The sequence below is a fragment of the Artibeus jamaicensis genome, unplaced genomic scaffold (assembly GCF_021234435.1).
Source record: "Artibeus jamaicensis isolate MK-2021 breed Jamaican fruit bat unplaced genomic scaffold, CSHL_Jam_final scaffold_584, whole genome shotgun sequence".
Lineage (NCBI taxonomy): Eukaryota > Metazoa > Chordata > Mammalia > Chiroptera > Phyllostomidae > Artibeus > Artibeus jamaicensis.
This window is the reverse complement of record NW_026522048.1, coordinates 11,724,481-11,751,429: the sequence shown is the minus strand read 5'-3', so window position 1 is coordinate 11,751,429 and position 26,949 is coordinate 11,724,481. Positions and strand designations below refer to the sequence as shown.

The 26,949-nt window shown below is 35.5% G+C and overlaps 1 protein-coding gene across 3 annotated transcripts in view; it reads left to right on the top strand.

Annotated features, from left to right (window-relative positions):
• Positions 1-26,949, top strand: part of SYT1 (synaptotagmin 1) — a 541,050-nt gene that overhangs the window by 37,726 nt on the left and 476,375 nt on the right. The window contains exon 2 of one of the 3 annotated variants that reach the window (XM_053658803.1): positions 525-653. The exons of the other annotated variants lie outside the window; for them this stretch is intronic. The gene's annotated coding sequence lies outside the window, so the exon portion shown is untranslated. The remainder of the gene's footprint in view (positions 1-524; positions 654-26,949) is intronic. 3 annotated transcript variants of the gene reach the window in all.

The following is a 26,949-nucleotide window of genomic DNA, read 5'->3' as shown; positions in this document are numbered from 1 at the left end:
TAAGCAACTTAAAATATTCTATTTTAATTCTCATATTAAAAGCTTAGAGATTTCTATAAATATTTTCAGGATGATGACAGAAGAAAGGAGTTCTGACTATAATAAAATTATAGTTGAACCATTTATTTTCTATTTGTTTTACACAGTAAAAGAATATTTTATAAATTATTTACATTTTTAAACTTGGGAGGGTTACTAAATCATTTTTTCATCTTTCTGTAAGTTCTTTGGGTACTAATGAAATCTTGCAAAGTATGGTATATCAGGTCTATCTTGAAAAAGTCCAAGCATTGTTAAAATAACGAGTATCATTTACATGACATCAATGTAAGCTGGAAGCCAAGGAGCATGGAATAGAATGTGCATGTGTGGACAATGACAACTTCACTGTACTAGTGACTGGGGCAGTAGATGCCCTTTGAGTGAGCATGTGCATTGTGTGGCCATGCTATTCAAAATAACTAAGCAAGTAGAGCAATGAATCAACATCCAATTTTGAGTTAAGATTGAGCATTCCTCCACAGAAACTATTTGGGTGATTCAGAAGTCCACGGCTATGGGCAACTGGTGACTGGCAGCTTCATCATAACACTGTGCCTCCTCATGCATCGTGTCTCATGCAGAGAATTTTGGTGAAACATCATTTCACTCAGGTGACTCAGCCCAGATTTGGCACCCTGTGACTTTTGGCTTTTCCAAAAACTAAAACCACCCTGTGAAAGGGAAGAGATTTCAGACCATCTATGAAAAATTGAGAAAAATATGGGGAGCTAATGGCAATTGGGAGAACTGTGCCTACTCTAAAGTAGGCAACTGTGCCCAATGCGCCTACTTGAAAGGTAACTGAGATGATGTCCTATGTACAATATTCCTTGTATCTTGTATCTTCTTCAATACAGGCCTCTATTTTCCATTACATGACTGGATACTGTCTGTACAGACCTCACTTGTATAGTATATTGTTAAGAGGAGATGACAAAGTTACTAGAATTTTATATTATTAAAAATAATATAAATTATTTTTATAATAATCTATAAATATATATAAATTGATATATTTGATTTATATATAATATAAATATATACATCAATATATTTTATATATTATATTGACCCATTATAATTAATGGGTCAATTTTTAAAATATATTTAATTGATTATGGTATTGCAGTTGTCCCAATTTCCCCCTTTTGCCCCTTCTGTCCAGTACCTCTGTTCCCTCCAGCAATGCTCCCCCTTAGCTCACGTCTGTGGATCATGCATATAAGTTCTTTGGCTATTCCTTTTTCTATACTGTTCTTAACATCCCCCTGTCTATTTTTTTACTCACAAATATGTACTTTTTAAGTCCCTGCACCTTTCCCCCCATTTTCCCACTTCCCCCTCTCAGCTGATAACCCTCCAAATCTCCATATCTATGATTCTCTTCTTGTGCTGCTTATATGCTTGGTTCATTTTATAGATTCAGTTGTTGATAGCTGTGAGTTTGTTGCCATTTTAATGTTCATAGTTTTGGACTTTTTCTTATTTTCCTTTAATATTTCATATAATAATAGCTTGGCATTGATGAAGTCCTTTAGTTTTTCCTTGTCTTGAAAGCACTTTATCTGTCCTTCCATTCTAAATGATACCTTTGCTGGATAGAGTAATCTAGGTTATATATAGGTCCTTGCTTTTCATCACTTTGAATATTTCTTGCCAGTCCCTTCTAGTCTTCAAAGTTTCTTTTGAGAAATCAGCTGACAGTCTTATGGGAATGCCTTTGTAGGTAACTCTGCTTTTCTCTTGCTGCTTTAAGATTCTTTGTCTCTAACCTTCGGTATTTTAATTATGTGTCTTGGTGTGGTCCTCATGGGTCCAACTTGTTTGGGACTCTGTGCTTCCTTGACTTATATGTCTATTTCCTTTACCAAATTAGGAAAGTTTTCTTTCATTGTTTTTTCAAGTAACTTTTCAGTTTCTTACTCTTCCTTTTCTTCTTCTGGTACCCCTATGATTTGGATGTTGGTGTGTTTGGAAGATACTCCAGAGACTCCTTATTTTATCCTTGTTTTTTTAAAGATTTTATTTATCTTTAGAGGGGAAGGGGAGAGGGAAAGAAATATCAATGTATGGTTGCCTTTCATGGGTCCCCTGCTGGGAACTGGCCTGAAATCCAGGCATATTCCCTGACTGGGAATTGAACCACGATCCTTTGGTTCACGGGCCCACACTCAATCCACTGAGCTACACCAGCGAGGGCTATCCTTGTTTTTGTTTTTTTTTTAATTCTTTTTTCTTCTTCCTATTCTTATTGAATGTTTTTTTTTCTTCCTTATGTTCCAAATTGTTGATTTGATATTAGGCTTTATCCCCTCTGCTGTTAGTTCCCCGTAGATTTTTCTTTATTTCACTTAATGTAACCTTCATTTCTGCCTGGGTCTTTGTTGTGCTGTTGCAGTACCCAGTGAGTTCCTTGAGCATCCTGATAACCAATGTTTTGAGATTTGCATTTGATAGGTTGTTTATCTCCATTTCATTTAGTTCTTTTTCTGGGGTTTTGTTCTGCTCTTTCATGTGAGCCATATTTCTTTGTCTCCTCAATTTGGCAGTCTCCTTGTGTTTGTTTCTGTGTATTAAGTACAGTTGTTTTAACTCCCTGTGTTAGTAACGTGGCCTGTTATAGGAAAGGCACTTGTAAATTGTGTGGGGCAGAACCTTAGGTAATCACCAGGGCTGGACAACCAGTTTTTCTGCTTTGTGGCTTTGTGTTGGGGAGGACTCAGAGAGGGATCAATGCCATTGCCTGGCCTTTGCGGGTTTGCATGGGAGGAAGCTGTTTCCCAGCACTTCCCCTGTTGCCAGTCACATCACTCTCTCCCCATATACCACTTGTACCTTCCAGCTGTTGCCTTGCTACTGATCCTAGAGGGGTTGAGACCTTTGTGGGCCTTTTAAGAGGAGTCTCCTGTGAATCCTGCAGTTTCTTCCCTCACCCCAACCCTTACTGGATTTTACAGCCAGAAGTTATGAGGATTTATCTTGCTGGTGCTGGAACCCTGTGCTGGGTAGTCTGGTCTGAGTCTGGGATCTCTCACTCCTGAGGCATCCGCACAGTTTTTATCCACCACAGATAAATGTAGGACCACCCACTCTCCTGCCTCTCTGCACTTCTCCATGTCTCTGCCCCTCCTACTCTTTGGGTGAATGTGGCTAATTGAAATCCTTGGTTGTCAGACTTCCATACAGCTTGAGTTTCTGATGAACCTGGTGATATTTGTTTTGTAGTCTTGTAAATTTTGCTGTGGTTGTGCAAGGAGGCAAAGCATGTTTACATATGTACACCTCCATTTTTTACCAGAAGTCTGGATCAATTTTTGTTTTATTTTTCTAAAATCCTTGGATCCTAATGAGATATCACATAATATAATACAGTAAGCAACATAATAAAATGAAGTTAAAAATCATAGAAAAGCAATGGCAATTTTCTTATTTCTTTGTAAAGTGATTATTTTAAGAACTATAATATAGGAAGAAATTACTGTCTATTTTCAATTATCAATCAGACTAAATAAACAATGTTAATTATGGGAATAATAAAATGATTAAAACTGCTTTGAGTTCTTAAAGATATAAGGGATATTTTCAAAGAAATTTGATATCACTCACTTATAGTGATTTCGGATTAGCATGACCTTAAATTTATTAGCTAGATACTAATTTTTTCTGTCTTTTGAACTCCATGAGAACTTAAAGCTTTAGTGTATGTAAAGCATGAACTATAGTTTTCTCAAAGACAATTACTCTTTAAATATCCCAAATAATTACTTAGTTTCTCTTGGGTAACTGGAGTCATTATTCAGGGTCCCCTGTTTCTCATAATTAAAAAAAAGTAAAATTTTAGCTGATGAAGTTAACAGTGTTAGGTGCATTGTGTTTTAACATAAAATATTGCACACACATATTTTTATGAGGTAATAAATTCTGTAACTATCCTATGGCTTCTGAAAAACTGCTCAGCAGGTCTGTTTTTAGCCTTTTTCGAAAGTCAGCTTCCTTGAAATTATAATTGACACAAATAAATTGTATCTGTTATTAATTTTATTACTAAAGAAAATGCATTCCCCGGCTGGGTGGCTCAGTTGGTTGGAGTGTCATTCTGTACACCAAAAGATTGTGGCTTGGATTCCCGTCAGGTCACATACCTAGGTTGCAGGTTTGATCCTGGGTCAGGATGCACTCTAGAGGCAACTGATAGGTGCCTCTCGCTCCCTGACTCACTCACTCTCTCTCTCTCTCTCTCTCTCTCTCTCTCTCTCTCTCTCTTTCTCTCTTTCTCTCCCTTCCCCTCTCTCCCCTTCCCTCCCTCCCTCTTTTCTTCTCTCCCTAAAATCAATAAACATATTCTCATGTGAGGAATTAAAAAATGCAAGAAGATCTATGTTTGCTTAAAATATGCTTTTTGAGTAGCATGGGATAAACTTCATGTATAATTAGTTCTTTTTTTTAATTTACTGGGTGACATTGGTTAATAAAGTTATATAGGTTTCATGTGTGCAATTCTATAACACATCATCTGTATGTTGTACAATGTGTTCACCACCCCAAGCCAAGTCTCCTTCCGTCATCATGTATCCCTCCCTTTTCTACTCCCCCAACCCCCTTTCCCTCTCGTTACTACCATACTGCTGTCTGTCTCTATGAGTTTTTGATTTTTGTTTTGGTTGATTTATTTATTTCTTTTGTGTTTAATCCCTTCGCCTTTGCCACCTAACCCTGCAATGCCCCTCTCCTCCAACTGTCAGTCTGTTCTCTATTAATGAGTTTTCTATGTTGTTTGTTAGTTTACTTCATTCATTAGATTCCACACATCAGTGAAATCATATGATACTTGTCTTTCTCTGACAGGCTTATTTCATTTAGCATAATGTTCTCCAGGGACATTCATGCTGTCACAAAGGGTAAGATTTCCTTCTTTTTTACAAAGAAGTAGTATTCCGTTGTGTAAATGTACCATAGCTTTTTTATCCACTCATCCAGTGGTAAGCCCTTGGGCTGCTTCCATATCTTGGCAATTGTAAATAACACTGCAATGAACAAAGGGGTACTTATGTTCTTTTGAATTAGTGTTTCAGGTTTCTTCCGATAAATTCACAGAAGTGGAGCCAGTGGGTCATAAGGCAGTTCCATTTTTAATTTTTGAACTGTCTCCATACTGTTTTCCTCAGCAGCTGCACCAGTCTGCATTCCCACCAACAGTGCAAAAGGGTTCCCTTTTCTCCACATCCTCGCCAACACTCATTGTTTGCTGTTGATTTATGGATGACAGCCATTCTGAAGTCTGTGAGATGATATCTATCTCACTGTGGCTTTAATTTGGATTTCTCTGATGATTAGTGACATTTAGCATCTTTTCATATGGCTATTGGCTATTTATATGTCCTTTTCAGAGAAGTGTCTATTCTGATCCTTTGCCCATTTTTTTAAGTTGGATTATTTGTTTTTTTGGTGTTGAGTTTTATAAGTTCTTCAGAAATTTTTGATATTAACCCATAATCAATGGTCATGTTATTGGTGAATATCTTGTCTCTTTTAGAAGGTTGGCTTTTTGCTTTGTTAATGGTTTCCTTTGCTGTGCAAAAACATTTTAGTTTAGTGTAGTCCCATTGATGTATTTTTTTTTGTTTTCCTTGCATGAGGAGATATATCAGAAAAATATTGCTAAAGAAATGTCTGAGATGTTACTATTTATGTTTTCCTCCAGAATTTTTATGGCTTTTGGACTAACATTTAAGTCTTTAAACCATTTTCAGTCTATTCTTGTGTGTGGTACAAGATGGTGATTAGTTTCTTTTTCTTTTTTCTTTTTTTGTACATATCTCTGCAATTTTCCCAACACCATTTATTATATAGACAATCTTCACCTCATTGCGTGTTTTTGCCTCCTTTGTCAAATATTGACTATAAAGGTGTAGATTTATTTCTGGCTTCTCTATTCTGTTCCATTGATCTATGTGTCTATTTTTATGTCAGTACCATGCTGTTTTGATCACTAAGGCCTTGTAGTATAATTTGGTTCAGGTAGTGTGATTCCTCCAACTTTGTTTTTCTTTCTCAAGATTGTTGTGGCTATTCATGGTCTTTTGTAGTTCCATACCAATTTTTCTAATCTTTGTTCTAGCTCTGTGAAATACGTCACTGGTTTTTTATAGTTTTTATTACTTATCCCGGCTTCTTCAGGTGGCATTTTTATCCGGAATGAACTCTAAAGTAAGTTAACCTGTTTGTTAAGTTAACTTCTACAAAGCCTACAATTTGGCTTCAGGGAGAATTTATTTAATTAAAAAAATAAAGCCTGAGTTGCCGTTTTGTTGGAGTAGATGCCTTTGCTCTAGAACAGCCTTCAAAGGAATAGTGTGGGATTAGGAGGTGGGATCTCTGGTGGCAGAATATTGTGGGGTCCCAAAGTGAATCTGTTGTGCCCACAGAAAAATGTGTTTCTAAGTGAACCTAAAATTCTTTAAAAGACAAAGGACAACTTCTCCGGAGCAGGGAATTTAGTTAGACTGATGGCATCTGTAAAATACCAATTGAGAGCAACTACAAAATTAGGTATCCATCCTGGACACATAAAAGTCGAAGAGATAATAAATGTTTAGAAAATAATTTAAGATCATAAGGAGTGGCTAGACACATTGTTCACTTCCATCCCAATTATTGAAGAGAGAGCCAAAGAAAACAATTTTTGGACAAATGGAGAAATTATATTTTCTGTAAGCAAATGGTTAAACTCTAATATTGTTCTAACACACAAAAAGACTGAAAGTGTACATTGGACTTCAAAGATTTATATTTCAAATGGGCTATTAAACTATAGTCATTTTGCTATATATTCTATCTTCAGAACTTATTTACTTTATATCTAAAAATTTTTACCTTTTGGCCTCTTTACCCATTTCACCCACCTCCAGCCTCTGGCTACAACCAAATTGTTCTCTGTATCCATGAGTTCAGTAGTACATTGCACGTAGAAGTGAGATTACATGCTATTTCTCTTTCTCTTTCTCTCTATAATTTCCTTGACTATAATGCCCTCAAGGTCCATGAATATTGCCTCAAACAACTCCACTTTTGTGGCTTAATACAATTTATACACGTATGTGCGCAGGCACACGCCATTGACGAACACTTAGGTGGTTACATTTTGTCTATTGTAAATAATGCTGCAGTGAACATGGGGTTGCATGTGTCTTCTGCCAGTGTTTTGTTTTCTTTAGATAAGAGTCTAGAAGTAGAATTGCTAGATCCTGTGGTGGTTCTGTTTTTTCAATTTTCTGAGGAATCTCCATACTGTTTTTCGTAGTGGTTGCGCTAATTTGCATCTGACCAACAGTGCATGAGGATTCCCTCTTCTCCACATTCTTACTGACAGTTGCTATTCCTTGTGTTTTTGACAATAGTCATTCTAATAGGTATGAGGTGATTTCTCATCATGCTTTTCATTGGCATTCCTTGATGATTAAAAAATTCTCACCTTTTAATATATGTCTTCTACAATGCATTAGATTTTGCTTTGCTTACTGCTATTTTAATTTTAAGTTCAGTTTCAATAAAATAAACAGAAATACCAGAACACAGGAGTACTATTTTTTTCATGAGAAATGACCTTGAAAAAGGAAAAATAGGTTTCTTCAGCTATATAAACATGTTAAAAATTACAGTTATTAAAAATGTTGTAAATAATATAAAACCTAGTTATATCTCTAATATGGAGAAAAATAGTTTTAATTATATGTGATGTCGCATCATGAAAGGTTTTTTCAGAGAGATTTCTCATATTTTGTAAACACTGATAGATTTATTTTCCTTAACGTAAGATAAAAATATCTGTAATCTAGGAATACTCTTTTTCGTTAGGTATTTTAAAAAATCTGAGGAAATCAAAAGACTAATTTTAGCACACTTCCAATCAAGCCAGAGAATAAGAATATGAATTAAAGAAATTTATAGTTTTAGTAAGTATAATTATAGATATTTATTTTAATAAAAGAAGATAATTAAATTATGTTCAATAACATTAAGAAAGTCATTTAAAATCTAGAAACAAACAAACAAAACATTGTCATATCAAGTGCTAATGACTGATTTTATTCCATAGACATTTAGGCATATATTTAAAAAAATAGGAATGAGTTATAAAAATGTATTTCCTCATGATAAGTGAAGCTCATTCAACCATTCAACAAAGAGCTATGAGTCCTTACCAAGGGCCAGACTGCTAGAAGTGCTGAAGATATAGCAGTGAACAAAATAGATAAAAAGGTCTGCTCTCATAAAGTTTATATTTTAATGGGGGGGTGGCACATAGACAGACTGAAAAGTAAAATATTTAGCGTTTCAGATGGTAAAAGTGCAATAGAGGGAGAAAAAGGGGAACAGGCAGACCGGAGGCAGGAGTGTGAGTTGTCCCGGGCCACTCATCCATACAGTGATGAGCATCAGAGAAGAATGACGTATAGAAGTGAAACAAGAGCAGCCTATATGGATGCAGGTGCCGACCAGACTGGGAGTGTCCCGGCTGACGAACCGGTGAGAGCCCTTTCAGGACAGAGTAGTGCTCTGGGCCCCGTCTTCACCCTGCTGGAGCACGCAGTATCCCCAGGTTACATTTTATTTCATCTCCCCACTGAAACATCAGTTTTAGTGCCAACGATGCAAGGTGTTATGCTAGGTCCTCTGAATACAAAGATGATTATGGCTTTATAACTGCACATGAAAAGCTTAAAGTCTGGCATTTTAATAATACCTACTGGGATAATTCTTTGATAAAACTATTTAAAGATTAGATTTTCACGTTTGATTCATTAAAGCATACATTACAGTAAAGTGCTATCAGAAAGGGAATTTATATTTATTTAGGACCTTCTTTTATTTAGGTTCAGGGTAGAGGCTTCATATACATTACTTCATAAAATCAATACAATATTCCCAGGACTTGGGTATTATGATCCTTATTTTACGATAAGAGAAAAAAAGGCTTCCCAGTTCATAGAGTAGGTAAGTGACATGGCAGACAATTAAATCCAAAGTCTTCTCTTTTTTTTTTCCCCAGGCAAAACACTATGTAATCAAAAACTACCACATGAAAGAAATTAATTATGTAGCTTGATGATACAATCATTATTGCATGGACAATATGGAAAAATCAGTTAAATTATACGCAAATGTGTTAAATAAAAGATAATAAATATATATAACACAAGTATGTGTGTAAACAAGGAGATGAGAAAAACAAAAAATACAAATAAGACTATAATGTTGACTATATGTATGTTCAGAAAAACTCTTCTCTAGTGAAGGACCAAGGGCTCAGGCTCCTGCAAGCAAACTAATCAAGTTTGGTGATATGCTCAGAGATTTACATCCTCAAAGCAGTTCTTTCTTTCAAGAGTGTCATACTTACTAGAGCATTAACTAATAAATTCTCCTTTTATGTACTGATACAAGTCTCGAAAGATGAGCTGTCTGAAGACAAAATATAAAATGCAATGTGCAGTTAGGTCAAACAGTCTGATCTGCCTCCCAGTTATTACTGTCACAAAGCTACTTTTTATTTTGTCAGATGAAATAAAAGTGTGATTTTATGCCTCACAACTAGAAAAGCACCATCAAACCCACGAGTTCTTGGTACCGAACAGAAGCAAAATGATCAAGATGGCTGCTTCTATGAAACGTGGGTCCAAATTCCTTGTCGTGGTTTATAGGGAAGGGGTGATTTAAATTACCTGTTCAGCATGGAGGGAAGAAAATCTTTCTCCAGCCATTTTCTACAGTCCATGCTATCTGCAGTTGCTTAGTCAGCAGCCAATTTGTAGTATGGAAAACATGCAAATCACACTTGACATCCAGAAGGTATAAATAATTGGGTTTATTAGAAACAGAAAATTTCAGACAACACTGTAGTCTATTTGTTTTTTTGTTTTTCTCCTCTCCTTGCTTATTCAGACATGTACTTTTGTACATCACTCTCATGCATATAGGAAGTAACTGTGCCTCTGGCAAATGATAGAAAGAAGGAATTTTCAGAAACTGAAGGAAGAGAATCTGCCAAAGATTCTCTGAACTTAACTAAGCTGGAGCAAATCAGTTCAGCACAACCTGTTTCCTCATATTCTAGAAACAATCTCCAAAGTTCTATAAAATTCCATTTACACATTCAACTAATATTCATGGAATTTATCATTTCCAGGCCTATGAGATCTTTCTTATTCCATTATTCTAGCTGAAATGCAATATTTAAATTTGCAGAGTTTGACACTTGATGAAGTAGGGTTTATTTTCTCAATACTAGTAAATATAATTTCTAAATATAATAGTACCTGAAGGGTACATGGTACAACTTCAGATACCACAGACTTGGACAGTTTTGATAATTACATAACTCAACAATATAAAACTGAACAGAATGCAACAATTCACTCTTAGATCAGAATCTTTTCCAATTATTCCGCTCTACTGATCTAAAGCACATTTGTAACATGTTCCTGTGGTTCTTTGATAGTTTCTAATTTACCCTGTATTGTAACACCCCTTATTTCTATAAATAAAATAGGTTCAGGAAAATGTTGCAGTTAAAATGGGTAAAGCAGGACACGTGGACAGGTTGAGGACTGAGACCCCTATCTTGGCCTTGAAGGATTTCTACTTGTCCATATTGAACCACCTACCTGGCATTTCCAAAAAATCAGTATCATTACTTATGATGATCAGGTTCTGGGATGACTATAGTATATACATTTTCACAAATAATTGACTTAAAAACAAGAACATAATTCATTAATGTATAACTAAAGCCATTTCAGTCAACCAAGAGATTTATAATCTCTGCAGTGCAAAGAGGACCTTCCATGACACACTCCATGTTCCTTCCCCATGTGGACATTCAATGATTGTTTCCATCTAGAAACATGATCTTATTTCTATAACACTCAATAAATACATAGGTATTTCATTTATTTATCTTCTATGCAGATTCCATGATCTTATTCTCATTTTCATTAACTCGTAAGTACTTCCAAAGCGAGTGATTATTTTATATAAATGTGTGATTGGTTTAGTGACTTTCTAGGATTGGAATATATGGCATTATTTCTTATCAGCTACTCATTTATATTTCTCAGCATGAGTTACTTCTAAATTGTTTTGCTTCATCTATTTGTTTCCTCATTTTTCAAGTAGAAAAGATTTTTTTCCAATATTGTCTTTAAATTTTAACAGGATATATAATTGCTTTCTACTGTTAAGATTCTGATTAAACTCTGACTGAGACAAAAATCACAAATATAAGAGCATTGTAAGAGTATTGTATATAGGAAAAAATCCAGGGATAAATTCAGGAATATTTATCTATCATCTATCTATCTATTATCTCTCTATATAGAGAGAGAAAAATAGAGATAATGACTGTAATGAATATAATATTTTCTTAAATATTGTCATCAACAAATTGTCAATTAAATAACTAACACCTACTTCAATATCATTTATTTTACTTCTGATTCTTCTTTAATCTGATATTATGTCATTCTAACTTAGTAGTATTCAAAGTGTCAAATACCACATACAATAGTTTGTTGTTTTAGTTTTGAACAAATTTGTTCTCTCTTCAAACCACAGTCATTCATAAAGTCACTAAGCACTACTAAAACTAGAACCGTCTCCAGTGTCATCTTGTTGAGCCCCCCCTTTCCCCACTGTTCACGTCCTCCAGCCAGGGATCATCAGCCCGGACTCTGTCATCTTCTGCTTTTGTCATGTGCATCTCCGAGCATTGCTGTTCAGATCTCCAAATAGATGACAAGCTCCCTTTTCACCAGTAGGTGGTCCTCAGAGCCATTTATCTACCAGATTGAAAGCTTCCTAAGGACAAGCTTCATATTATCTTTTAGCCATAATGCTTCATATAGTCCACAGTGCATAGTAGGTACTTAATTCATGTCTTTTTTAAAGTAAATTGGTGAATAACTTATTGAATAAGCAAAACATTGGCCTCCATGTCTAGTGCATGCTAGTTCCTTCAGGGTCTCAATTCCCAAATATCCGCTCTTGGCATAAAGCCTTACATGAAGCCTGGATAAATTTTTTGGACTCTAGACGTCAAATAGGAACTAACTCCCCATGGGTTTTTTTTTCTGCTCCTCTTATTCATTCCTAATCCCAAATTAAATCCCTGAATATTTACTCCCAAGTAGTTTAGGCCACAAACGTTCATTTGTCCATTCATTCAATGGTGTTTATCTATTTCCTCCTATGTGCTGGGCATTTTAGATACAAAGAGGAGGAGAAAAAGTACAGCCTTTGCCTTCATGAAAACTAGAATCCAGAAAAACAGAAAGGGTGTAATGATCATGATTGCAAAAAATGTAGTTACAATTCTGTAAAATGCTGCAAAACAGAGTAACATGTACAGTATTCTGAGAGCTCCTAGTAAGGAAATTTTACCTCATTGGATAAGCTAGGCTTTCCTCAATAAGATATGAGCTGATATCTAAAGGATTAACTAGATATTACATGATGAATATGGAAGAGAGATTCCAGGCAAATTCTTGAACAGACAAAAGACTGAAAAGCCCACTATGCTAAAGTACAGGGAAGACAGAAAAGTGTGCTGTAAGGAAAAAATTTAAGAGTAGGGACAGTCAGATCATGTACAGTTTTAGGTCAAGATTCATCTAAGGGTGATGAGAGGTCACGGAAAGGTGTTGAACAAGACAGGGAAGTGATCAGATTTTCATAAGTGAGCATCAGAGCTTCAGCATTATGAGTGAACTAAAGAGGCACTAAGGTGGATGTGGATAAATTGGTTTGTCGTCAGGATGAGTTTTCTGGCTTGTACAACTAGATGGATGTGGGTGTTATTCATCGAGATAGAAAACATGCTGAGCGTGTGGGAAGATCATGAATTTGATTTTGGACATGAATGTGTGTTTGGAAATAAATTTTATGAGAGATGTCATATAGGAAACTGAATATTTTAGCTTAGGGCTCAGAAGAAATCATTTGTGTTTGGATAATAATTCAAGCTGTGGATGTGGAAAAGAATACCAAATGAAAAGAGAGAAAGCCGAAGTACGAACTTTGAGGGACTTCACTGCTCATTGTCTGTGTATGTAAGAATGAGCCTGCCAATGACAAAGCTGGCACAGAGGAAGGAGAATATAATACAGCGAGTGTGTGACAGAAGTCAGGGAAGAATATGTTTTGAGCAGAGAGGACTGTCTGTGTCAAAATAATATATAGGCATATCACCTGAAATTTGAAAAATGTATATTAGATGTAGTCACATGGAAATCATTAGGAATCTCAACAAGAGCTGTTTTAATAGACTCGTGAAAGCAGAAACCAGGATAATGAGGGAAGAGTGAGTGAAAGTTAAAATGAAGATAAATGTAGACAACTGTAGCCTCTCTGAGGCTCTGTCATTATGATGTTGGTGACTCCCTGAGGAAGTGAGGTGACTTAATTCCTGGGAAACCCTTTGGCCATCACCTTATTTCTTATTCTTTCTTTATTCTGAACAACCTAGTGACAGAGTCCCAGAGTATCTCTTCACTGGGACTGGGCACTTTGTTAAATTACTAAACCTGATGAATGTTTGCTCACTATACTGCTTACTTGTATTAATGGGATCATAAAGTCTTCAATAAGGCTCATAGTACAAGGTAATTGATATCTGCCTGACTTCCTATTGCCATGACTTCCTGGGTGGGTTTCTATGATATCTCTGTAAGTTTCCTCTGTAGCATTTATGAAATAGAATTTAGAATTGGGGTACATAAGAAAAGTAACATCACGGACAGGATATTAGGTAGGAGAGAGTTGTGATATCTCAGGAAATGAAAATGGATTTATTATTATACCTGCAGTCTGTTTCTTTCCTCCCTTTTACCTTCCCTGCCTCCCTTCCTTCTTCCCTTTGAGAAATGAAAACTTAATGATTTTTCTGTACTATATAAGTCACTAGCTGGTTAATAAAAAGGTAAATGAAGAGATGATGATAAATACAGTTAAATTGCTAAAACAAAGTCTATGTCAATGTAAACAAAGATGAATAAAAAAGGTTAAAGTGGATGAGTGTGCTAGGCACTTTGGATGTAAAGCTACATGCAGTGTGGTGGTGTATGGAGCTCTATCAAGAGATAATTTAACGAAGATTGCCCCAGAAGTTCTGCACAGGTCTGAAAATAGAGACATTGGTTATTGTCATACTCTAGAGTTCAGTTTGGGGGATTAAGTATAAAGAAGAGGCATTAAGTAATAGAAGTATTCTCAAGACTCAGTAACATGTCAAAGTGAAAAGAAGCTTTATAGAAAAGATACTTTAAAAGGGAGATAATTTAATACGTTAAAGTAATATTTTCAGTTTTTAAGCATTGTGTGTTGGTAGAACATCTATGCATACATGTACAAAGGCAATAGAAAATTCAAAAACATTTAGATTACTGGGCAGCTATCTGTACATTTTCTCAAATTCTTCCTGGGAAGATCTCCTCAGTAACCAGCATTTTCTAACATATGCCCTAGATTGATAAAAACAAGTGAGGAAGTCTGTGGATTGAAAATATGTTACAAATCTATTTAGTTATATTTAGTTATATCAGACTAGAGAGTTAACTTTACTATTAATTATAAGTAAAATCATGTTAAGCTTATGAATTTCTAGTATGTGTTATAGAGTCTATTGTTTTTAGATAACATAAGTGAAACATCCCATCTTTGTCTTAAGAAAATGTACATAATACTTTTTATTTCTCATATGAAGCTCTTTTGGAGAAGGCCAACTTATAAGGAACCAAATTTTATTTTTTATCTTTTAAAGATATTTGATATGTTTATTATTTTCTTTTTTTTAAGTGTTTTTAGCCCTGGCTGGTTTAGCTCAGTGGATTGAGTACGGGCCTGCAAACCAAAGGATCGCAGTTTGATTCCCAGTCAGGGCACATGCCTGGGTTGCAGGCCAGTTCCCAGCTGGGGACTCAGGAGAGGCAACCATACATTGATGTTTCTCTCCCTCTGTCCTTCCTTTCCCCTCTAAAGATAAATTAATAAAATCTTTTTAAAAAGTATTTTTAATGGTATTTATTTTGGATTAATCTACACTTGCTAAAAAATCTAAGAGTGACCAAAAATTATTACATAATTTTAAAATAAGCCAAATACATTATTTTTTAAATGCTTTTAAAAAAAGATTTTATTTATTTATCTTTAGAGGGGAAGGGAGAGAGAGAGGGAGAGAGATATCAATGTATGGTTGCCTCTGGTACATCCCCTACAGGGAACTGGCCTGCAACCCAGGCATGTGCCCTGACTGGGAATTGAACCATGATTCTTTGGTTCTCAGGCCCACACTCAATCCACTGAGCTATACCAGCCAGGGCCAAATACATTCTTTGTATCCATGTTGAGTAAATACTTGAGTAGAACCTTAAAGTTTGAAGAATAATATTTATTCAAAAATGATTAAGTTTCTATTTAACATAACATTAGATACTGCACTGATATTTAAGAAATTTTACATATTTTTCTCTAGGTCTCATAATGATTTAAAATTTATACATGCTTGAAAAAAGTTATATAATGATCATTTTCTGGATTGTTTATCTGAAAAATATTCTCAGAGGGCATCATTCATGATGTTTATAAAATGCAGAATTTCTTCTGCATTCCTTGCTTTGAACAACCCTTTAAGTAGATTTTCTTAAAATACGAGTTGTTGGATTTCTTTTGTTGTTGTTGTTTGGTTTTGTTTCATTTAGTTTTTTAAAAATTTTGTTTGCTCTAGTAAAATGTATGATTCACTTGACTCATAATGATGTATACAGGAAATGATTAAACTCAATAATTGAAGTGTAATTATTAACCAGTGATCTAGAAGATGAACAAATTAGCCTTATGCTTCACTAGTCACATATATGAGGAGATTGAAAGGGTGTAATGGTATCATCCTCTCTAAAATATTGATTGTGTCTGTAGGAGTCCCCCCACAGAGTATCTTTGGATGAATCATGTACTTTGGAAAGAGCACTGAAATGGACCTGCCTTGGGAAAACCAATTAATCTTACTTAGTTTTTTCATTTGCAAAATCCATGTAATTTTTACCTATCACACAGATATTCTCTTTTTTTTTTTAACTCCTCCTGCCCACAATCACCACACTGTTGTCCATGTCCATGAGTCCTTTTTCCTTTTTTCTTGATCCCTCCACCCCCTGAACCTCCTCCACTTTCAGCTGTCATTATGCTTTCCATCTGTGAGTCTGTCTCTATTTTCCTTATTCAGTGTGTTGATTAGATTCCACATATGAGTGAAATCACATGGTGTTTGTCTTTCTCTGACTGATTTATCTCACTTAGCATAATATTCTGCTGGTCCATCCATGCTATTGCAAAGGGTAAACTTTTCTTCTTTTATGAGGCTGAGTACTATCTCATTGTGTAACTGTCCATTTTATCCATTCACCTACTGCTGGACACTTGGGCTGCTTCCATATCTCGGTGATTGTAAATAATGCTGCAATGAATGTAGGGATGCTTATGTTCTTTTGAATTAGTGTTTTAGGTTTCTTTGGATATATTCCCAAGAAGTAAGATAATATATGTGACACTTTTGAACTATTAAGATGGCATTAATAGTTAGTTAATTATTCTTTTGATCACGTATCAAATTCATCCCTTAGTAAAAATCAGAGGAAATAGCTATACAGAATTAAGTTTTCAAAGGGGTTTTGGGAAGATGATTGTGAGACTTGACACTGGAGAAATGGTGACTGTGGTAAAGATACCTGGAAAGTATTTCTGTGGCTGGAAAGAAAAGGAAAGTTGTGCTAACAATGAAGAATAAGTTGCATAACTGCGATGCTCAAAAAACAATGAAAAGAAACTTCTGTCTCCTGGTTTTGCCCCTGGAATCTTTTCTGGTAATAGCCTATGACCTTTGGCAGCAGATGTTTTCATGTCTTAACCACCGAGCACTTTAACGAGTTATGCCTACTTTAACAGCAACAAATTATGGAGTAATTTGTTTTCTTTTATTGATGCACATGCCATATATATGTTTCCACTTTAATGTTTCATTTACATAAGTTTAAATAGGCATGCGAATTACAGCTCTGAGGCTGATGTGCACTAGTTTATGGGTCCCTACACTTTGTGACATCTGCTTAAAGACACACAGAGCTCAAATGCTGTATTAGAAGCATTTCCTATTTATTTCCTTATAAAAATCTCTGAATTTATGACTTCCGGCCAAGATACAGGCATAGGTGGAAATACTTTGCATCCAAAATTAAGGACAGCAAAGATTTAGAAACAAAAACACAACCAGAATCGACAGAAAATTGAATTGTATGGAAGTCCGACAACCATTCATCCACACTGGTAAGAGGGGCAGAGTCAATGGCCGGCAGAGAGGAGTTGTGGCAGGAAAAAGTGGTCGCTGGCAGACCCAGGTGCCGGGAGGAATAGAGCAGACCCAGTGAGGCAAGACCCGAAAGGCCGTTGGCTGACTGAGGCCACACATTCGCATGCAGATAAACCAGGCAAAAATGAGCAGCAAGACAAACCTCACAACCCAGGTCCCCAGTAATGGGAAATAAAGCCTAAAAGCACTAAATAAAAACACGTTGTGGGGGGCTGAGGTGAGTGGAGAGACTCCCAGCCTCACAGGAGAGTTTGATGGAGAGACCCACAGGGTCCTAGAATATACACAAGCCCACCAATTCTGGAACCAGCACTAGAAGGGCCCAAAAGTGGGAAGCTGCAGAAGGGACTAAAATACGAGCGGAGCAAGCACCATTGTTCCCTCTTGGACCCCACTCCCACATACAGTGTCACAAACCAAAAATAGGATGGGGGGCATTGCCCTGCCCCAGTAAACACCCAAGGCTCTGCGCCTCGATACTTAACAGGTGCAACCAGATCAAAAAATTATGGCTCAAACACAATAACAAATCAAAGCCCCAGAGCCAATACTTTTAAGCAACCAAGAGATAGCCAACCTATCAGATATGCAATTCATAACACTGGTGATCAGGATGCTCAAAGAACTGGTTGATTTTGGTCACAAATTAGATGAAAAAATGAAGGCCACACTAAGTGAAATGAAGCAAAATGTGCAGGGAACCAATAGTGATGGAAAGAAAACTGGGACTCAAATCAATGGAGTGGACCAGAAGGAAGGAAGAAAACCAAACAGAAAAGAATGAAGAAATAAGAATTAAAACTTATTTGAACAAATAATGAAGGAGAACTTCCCCATTCTGGCAAAGGAAATAGACTTCCAGGAAATCCAGGAAGCTTAGACTCCCAGAGAAGGTGAACTCAAGGAGGAACACACCAAGGCACATCATAATGACATTACCCAAGATTAAAATGGAGAGAATCCTAGAAGCAGCAAGAGATCAGGGGATAGTCACCTACAAAGGAGTTCCCATTAGACTGTCAGCTGATTTCTCCAAAGAGACCTTACAGGCAAGAAGGGGCTGGAAAGAATTATTCCAAGTCATGAAATCCAAAGACCTACATCCAAGATTGCTCTATCCAGCAAAGCTTTTATTTAGAATGGAAGGGCAGATAAAGTGCTTCTCAGATAAGGTCAGGTTAAGGGAGTTCATCATCATCAAGCCCTTACTATAAGAAATGTTAAAGGGACTTATCTAAGAAAAAGAAGATAAAAAATATGAACAGTAAAAAGACAGCAAACTCAGTTATTAACAACCACACCTAAAATAAAAGCAAACTAAGAGGACACCTAGATCAGGAGTGGAACCATAGAAATGGAGATCACATGGAGGGTTAGCAACAGAGGAGTGGGAGAAGGAGAAGAGGGGAGAAGGTACAGAAAATAAGTAGCATAGACAGTGGGGAGAAAATAGACAGGGGGAGGGCAAGAGTAGTGTGAGAAGTATAGAAGCTACAGAACTTATGACACATGGACATGAACTAAAGGGAGGGAATATGGGGGGGAGCAGGGTAGAGGGGAATGATGGAGAAATGGGACAACTGTAATGGCATAATCAGTAAAGCATATTATAAAAAAATTTCTTAATTTCACTTCGAATCGAGAATACTATTTTGTTTCTATATCTTTTTGTATTAACTTATATTAATTAATACCTACTTTCATGAGATATGATGTAGTATGCAGTTTGATTTGTACCTATCCTCAATTTGCACACAAACAAATGCAGAAATGAAACATGTACACAACTTACAATGTGCATTGAAGGTTTTTTAAGTACCACAAGGTTAATACAAGAAGGTATGGGGTCCAACTTGAGGAGTGATGACTGTTATCACAGGGAGTGAAGGTGAGCATCTTGGAGGAAGTGTCTTTTGAGCTCTATCCTAAAAGATGACTAGTTATCTCTTTTTTAATTTTAAAAATATTTTTAATTACAGTTTACATTTCTCTTTACATTATGTTGTGTAGTTTCAGGTGTAGAAGGTAGTAGTTAGCCACATACTTTACAAAGTGTCCCCCCTGGTATTTCCAGTACCCAACTGGCACCATACATAGTTATTATAATATTGTTAACTGGAGATAAATTATACACTATTTAAAATTTTAGAATTGAAAAGCAGTATCATTAGACAGAAGCTTTAAAAAAACAAGTGGTAGCTTGAGCCAGATTGATTGGAAAGCAAGGGATGATTCTGCAGATAAAAATGCATTTAGGGTACTATTATTTTAGTAGGTCAGTGGTTCCCAAGCACTGAGTCCCCTTCTACAGAAATGTCTGCAGAGATATTTTTGCACAACCAATTTCCAGATTCTTCCTGAGACTCTGAGTCAGTGGGTCTTAGGTAGGGACACAGCAACCGTGTTGAAACCCTCCAAGTGATTTTGATTTTTAGCCATGGTTATGAAACACAGGTTGCAATAGTAGAGTTTCTGGCCTCATTAGTGGGAATTGAAATTAGGATAAGATAATAGGGTAATAAAGAAAAAACATAGGAATGACAGGTTATTATAGTTGCTATTAATTGCCCAACAGGCAAAATGACAATTTTTCCTATTCGCATTCGGTAAAATGCACTTATGAAAAGTTTTTTGTCTTGTTGTATTGCTATATTAATAGTGCGTTTAATGTTTTCCTGCCATTTTTGTCATTTGTTATCATAACAAATTTTGTTAAAATAAGTTTGCAAAGTGTTTTTCTCATCTATTGAGTCTACTCTATCTACTGATACAGATTGCTGATTATAATTCTGAAGTTATTTTAAGATGCTAAGACCTTTTACAATTATATTGAATATTTAAAATTACTATCATAGTTTTCTTAAGGAAGAATAATATTGATTGATTATGAAAGAAAGTCATTATGGGTGAAACAGGTTTTGGGCTTTGTTACTATCTTTGCATCCCCAATTCTATGTATTTTTATTAAGATTCCCAAAGGCATAAGGATAAAAGCTGTGGTATGTTCTTATTTATTTTTATTGGTGATACTATAATAGATGCACCCATCCCCCTTTTCCCCCCTTTCTCTCCCCCCTCCTCTCCCCCCTCCTCCACCTTCCCTCTGGCCATCGCTGCACTGTTGTCTGTGTCTGTTGGTTATACGTGTATGTTCTTCGTCTAATTCCTTCCCCTTCTTTCATCCCCCCTCCCTCCCCCTCCCCTTTCACAGCTGTCAGTCTGTTCCATGTATCCATGCCTCTGTTTTAGAATAGAAACTATTATTTATTTTTAAGTGTACATTTAACATATTGGTATTTAATTATGCTATGTTTATAGGGATGCTGTATTCCAGAGTTTAATCAGATGTTTCTGGGTCTAAATAAAATGTAGTATTATTTTAATTAAATGATAAACCATGCTAAAAATATGAAAAGAAAGGAACTGTGATAGAAGACTCAAGTCTCAGTTTTTGATTTTGTAAACGTCAAGTACCTGAGCTTTCTGGCTGAGCTAGCCAGGCCAGTGTGAAATCATGAATAGGACTCAGCTTTCAGCCAGGATTTTCTTTTAACTTTATTGAAATGTCTGAATGAGTCACTTAGCCAAAGAGTGTTTTTCTATTAAGTATTATTAGAATTTCGGCAAAACCAAAATTCTTATATGATAGAAATGATAATAAAGGGCATATCAAATAAGGTTATTCAAACTTTTTTTAATAAAGAATACTTGAGGAGATCTCAGATTTGGTTTTTGAAATCAACATTCCTCTTATGACATTTTCTCTTTTTTTATTCTGAAGTTCAGCCTAGCTAAATCCATTCATTTCCCTTTTATTTAACTGTTTGTTTATTGGCAACTAAATATATTTAGTGTATTGCTTACTATTGATCTGTTCTCTTGAACTATTAAGTTTTCTTTTTCTATTGATGTACATAGAAAAATGAGCATATTATTTTTATAAGGACCTGGGTTAGTTGTACCAGTAAAACTTTGAAAACTCCTTTTTAATTACATTTAGAATTCTTTTCTCTGTCCAGGTCTTTGGGCTTAATATTTAGAAAACCATGTTTTTCAGTAACTGTTTTTGCTACTCCATTTCTTTTCAAGAAATATGAACTTGAAATCTTTCCTTTTACAGTCTCAGTATAAATTCTCAAAGCATTTACAACTGACCCTGAGCTTTATTAGAAAGTTCTTTCCTATATTGAGTTGAAATGTTATCTTATATTTCCACATATAGCTCTATCCCTTGTGGCTATACAGAACAAATCTTATTGCACACAATAGCCTCTTAGGTATTTGAAGATGGTTATATTCATGCTCCTGCATCATCTCTGCTCTGGGCAGTTTTCCATGAGTCATGGCTTTGATTTCTTTACCATCCTGTCTTCTGGGTATAATTCCAATTAGTCTACATACCCAGAATTTGCTGCAGAACCATCTGAACAGCACAGAATAAAATAGAACCCACGCTCACCTTGCTTGTAAGCATATATTTCCAATAACTCCCTTGCCACCCAGACATCCATAAAGCGACCCTGCTTAGACTAGTTTTAAAGATGACTGCTTCATAATGTTGGCTTATTTTAAATTCAGAATTAACTAGAATTTTAGTCTGAGCTAGAACTCAAGCATCTGTACTTGGATATACCAAAAAAAATTAAATCTTAATGCATGTTTATATTGAACAAGTCTTTTAGGAATTTTAAAAGCTATATATTGTTAAGAGAGTTTTAAGTCTTTTGTAAGGTTTTTAAGTACTCTCATCTCATATCCTGTATAAAATAATTGAGCCCATAAATGTACAAGTAATAGTAACACAGATTACTTTTTCTTAAATAGACAGTGTACCCATACATACTCTGATTGGGCTTCATTCCTGCAAAGAAGAGACCAGGAAAGCATTGATGTGAGAAGAGCCTTGCCCTTGCTCTTTTCTCCAGTCCAAGCAGGTTGTCTGCCAAAGCCTCATCCCTACCTTTAAAACTGCCAACATCATTTCGACAGCATGCACATGTAATTTGCTTTGCTGGGAGCTACATTAGGGCAGGGTGACTGACTGAGAGAGTTGAAAACTACAGACTCTGGGACAAAAGGGCCACCCTGTGGGCATATGAGCTAGTTATAGTCTGGTCCTTCTTCAAGCTAGGAAGATAAAACTCTTGGTGAGTATAGAAAAGGCTGTGCTGGTGACTCTGCCAATGCTGTCCTGAACAGCGCAAATGACCCTTGTCACAGGCTCCCCATTCACTCAGCAGCTTTCATCCGAGCACCACCTAGACAAAACAAGTAAACCAACAAAGAATATAGAGAGAGCAGTTGGATTCAAATTATATAGAAAAGCTAATCCTCAAAAACTATTTATAAAGGGAAGAAAAAAAGCACTTAATGATCTGCAATTATAGCATTATTTATAGTACAATCATACGAGGAACATGTATGTCTATGTATGATGATGCTAAAGATAAATCTTAAGTATTTCCATAAACTAGTGATGAGATACTCAAAAAATCAAATTTCAATGTAATATGTCTAGTGGTATCTCACTGGTAAAACACATAAGTAATACATTTAGAGAAAGAGAGATAGTAATCGAGGCAGAGACGTGGAGACAGGGAAAATGAAAGATTACATATAAACAAAATTTTAAGAAATTTATTGCTAGATGGTAGAGTTATTGATGACTTGTTATTTTAATTTCTGTATCTGTGCTTATATGTGTTATGTAAATGTTATACAGGCAATACAGTTACTGCTTCTGTAATGAAAGCACATATAATTAAAACTTTTAAAACAATTGTGGTAAGTTCAAAAGTAGTGTTTCCAGGATGTAAACAACAGAAACCAGCTGTAAGGAACTTGAGCAAAAAGAAGGCTGTGTTGGAAAGCTATTAAACAACTCCCAAAATCTGCTGCATCCAAGCTTGTGAAAGAGGTCAAGGGAGGCTGGATACTAAGGAAGGAAGACTAGTGAATAAGACTGGATCAGGCAGAAGAGATTGGACTGCTTAAAATTTCCACTAGGACCTGTGTCACTGAACAGTCGATCTGTGCCATCATCATTTGACACCTCTACTCTCATGCCCAGAATAATCACTTGTCCTCCTTAATCCTTGCTTTGCTGTGAGATACAAAAGTCCAAGGTAGGATGGGGTGTATTACTGACCCATAACCCACAGCATATGTTCATGCCCATGCTTCCAGGGCTCTGCATGGCTAGTCTCTGCTTCCCTTGGCTTCAGATGGAGGCACACCTACCTTGAGATTTCTGTCATCTCTCTTCAATAAGAAGGATGCAGAATACTAAATCATGGCAAATGTCTGTACAACAAAGGTTGGAATGGGATAGTAAAAGATTGTGTTAATACTGCTATAAAGATCCTTATGTGGGAACCTTAAAGTAATTTTTTTTTCTATACGAGAAAGTCTAACTGTGAATGCCACAATTTCTCAAACTCTAGAATTTTTTAATGTTGTGTATTGTGTAGCTCAGACAATAGAAATTCACTCTCCTGGAGACAAATACCCGAACTGATGTAGGCATGCGTGCCAGCCTCATGCACCATATATTAGTATTACTATATTCCAGAGCAGCAATTTTCACCCTTTTTCATCTCATGGCACACTTAAACCATGTACTTAAGCTAATTACTAAAAAGTACATATATATTTGGGGTGGCCCACCTAAAATATATATATTTTTGGCATTCTGACAAAAAACAGGTATAATTTTTATTTATTCACACCAGATGGCTACCATTGTATAAACTGTTGTCATTTTTTACTTAACACTCTAAGGCAAAAGAAACCAATGTCCCTGACTAAATAGTCCAGTATTGCATTTTTTAAAAAATTCTTGTGGCACACTGAAGGTTGTTATGAAGGTTATAATGGAGTATTTGTAGGGTATTATGAAGATTAATTACTAAATTAGCTGCCCAAATTCAAATTGAAAAAATATTTTTATTTTTTGAGTGTTATGTAGGAACCTGTCTTCTTTTTAATCGATTTCAAAGAAAAATGTGAGATAAATTATATAGTCATGGGGACCCATGATCAGGTGAATGACCTAGTGGCAAATCCTTCCTAGCACAAAAATGACATTTAATATGAGTGTTCTCTGCACTTTTATTTTTTTCAAGGTTTTTTTAAAAAATATATTTAATTATACCATTACAGTTGTTCTATTTCCCCCCTTCATTCCCCTCCATCCTGCACACCCCCTCCCCCACCATTCCCCCCTTTAGTTTGTGACCATATCTCAAGTTCTTTAGATTCTATATTTCCCATACTATTCTTGCCCTTCCCCCTATTTTCTACCTACTGTCTATGCTACTTATTTTCTGTACCTTCTCCCCCCCTTCTCCTTCTCCCACTCCTCTATTGCTAACCCTCCATGTGATCTTCATTTCTATGGTTCTGTTCCTGATCTACCTGTCCTCTTAGTTTGCTTTTGTTTTAGGTGTGGTTCTTAATAACTGAGTTTGCTGTCCTTTCACTGTTCATCTTTTTTATCTTCTTTTTCTTAGATAAGTCCCTTTAACACTTCATATAATAAGGGCTTGGTGCACTTTTATAAGATGGTTTACAAGAGCATATAGAAAGTTATAGATGTAGTACGGCCACTGAGTTGTTTTAAGAGCTAATGGATGACATTCAACAAATGAAAATAAAAAGACACATTATATATTATAAATAAGTATGTATCTACATCATTTATGGATGTGTGCTAAGGGATATTGGAAGGGCTTTAACACATTGAAGTTCATTTTATACATATTAAAGAAGCAATTGAGTTTTCAGTTCACACATTTTTATTTCTTGATTTTATCCAGTCAGATGCAAGTTTGTAACATTTTGTAACCAAAAGATCTTTAAATAGGTGCTTTTTATTAAATACCTCACATGTCTACATTGAGAATATATTTTCATCAAGACGAAGGGAAAAGAGCCCTTTAAATATCATTTCACTTTTTATAAATCAAGTCTCAACTGGCCTTTCAAAGTCTTCTATAATTTGTTCAGTTGAAATGAATTCCCTTCCTATCCCTCCATATTTCCCTTGAACTTTACTTTTTCCTCTATTACCTCACTCAAGTTCACATCATATAATGATATTAATGATGATCATAATGAACACTTGCTAATTAGGATATCAAAGTTAAGACAGATTAGCTAATTTGTCCAAGGTCATGCAGCTTATAAATAAAGTCCTAAGATTCCATCTTGAGCAATTTGACTCTAAAGCCCAGATTTTTAATCTCTAAACTATTAATAGATTATATCTTTTCTCTTCTGCATCATTAATTTTTAGAGGTAAAGGCATCCATCTGATTTAGTAACATAACTCATATAATACTTAAGACCATGATGACATCAAAATCAACAAAATTAAAAGGAAATAAATCCAAATGATCAATATTGTTTTATATAGTGTGATAATAGGTAATTAATTTCATAATTTTACTATTTTAATATGTTTTCTTAATACTTAAGAAGTCAGAATAAGGGATAGTTGAGAGTATGGTTAAACATAACTATCTTTAAATTAATTCTCCCTTACTTTATGACTATAATAGATTATCTCTAGCTTCAGTTACCAAATCCATAAAATAGGAATATTATAAAGGAAGTTATATTTAGGGTTGTTATAATGATAAAAGATATACTTTTTAATGTATCTGATAGAAGTTAATCAATAAATGTTAGCTAATATTTTTAATCTAATATTTAAGGAGAGGATGCTAATAGCAAATAAGTAATAAAAAAGAGCATCCTTTTTAAATTTCATAACTGTCCAGAGTCACGGCGGTACAGCTCAATAGACTTCCTGAGAGGAAGGAAAGGGCTGTGTCTGTCCTGTCCAATATGACAGTTGGTAGCCACATTTAGCTTTTGAGCACCTGATATGTGGCCAGTGTGATTGGGAAACCAACTTTTTAATGGTAATGGTTTAAATTTAAATGGGTACAAGTGGTTAGTGGCCACATAGTGATCACTTATTGAACAATGCAGTTTTAGGTTCTACATCAGTGCTTCTCAGTTTTTTTCCCTAGGTGTATTGACAGTTGGCATTTATATGTGAGAATCACCCCCCCCCCCATGGATGGAGACCAACAAGACAGAACAAAGTAATGACTGAGAGTGCAGAGGCTGAAAGTAGGTAGACTTAAGCTCAAATCCTGGCTGTGGTACTTAGTGTATGACTCTGAGTATGAAGTTGACTTACCTATAAATTAGGATAATAATTGAATTACATTGCAGAGCTTTTACAATACTTTTTACTTGACATAATTTCAGAGTCAAAGAAAACACGCAAGAATAGTACAAAGAATTCTTGTATACACTTCACTTGGAATCCCTAAAGATTAGTTCTCTTTCCCTTGGCCTCTCTATATTTCTGTGTGTATTGTGATCATTTCCTCGAACCATTCGAGGGTAGGTTATAGTTATGATTTCCTTTCCCTTTACCAAGTACTCAAGGATATGCTTTCTTAAAAATAAAGACA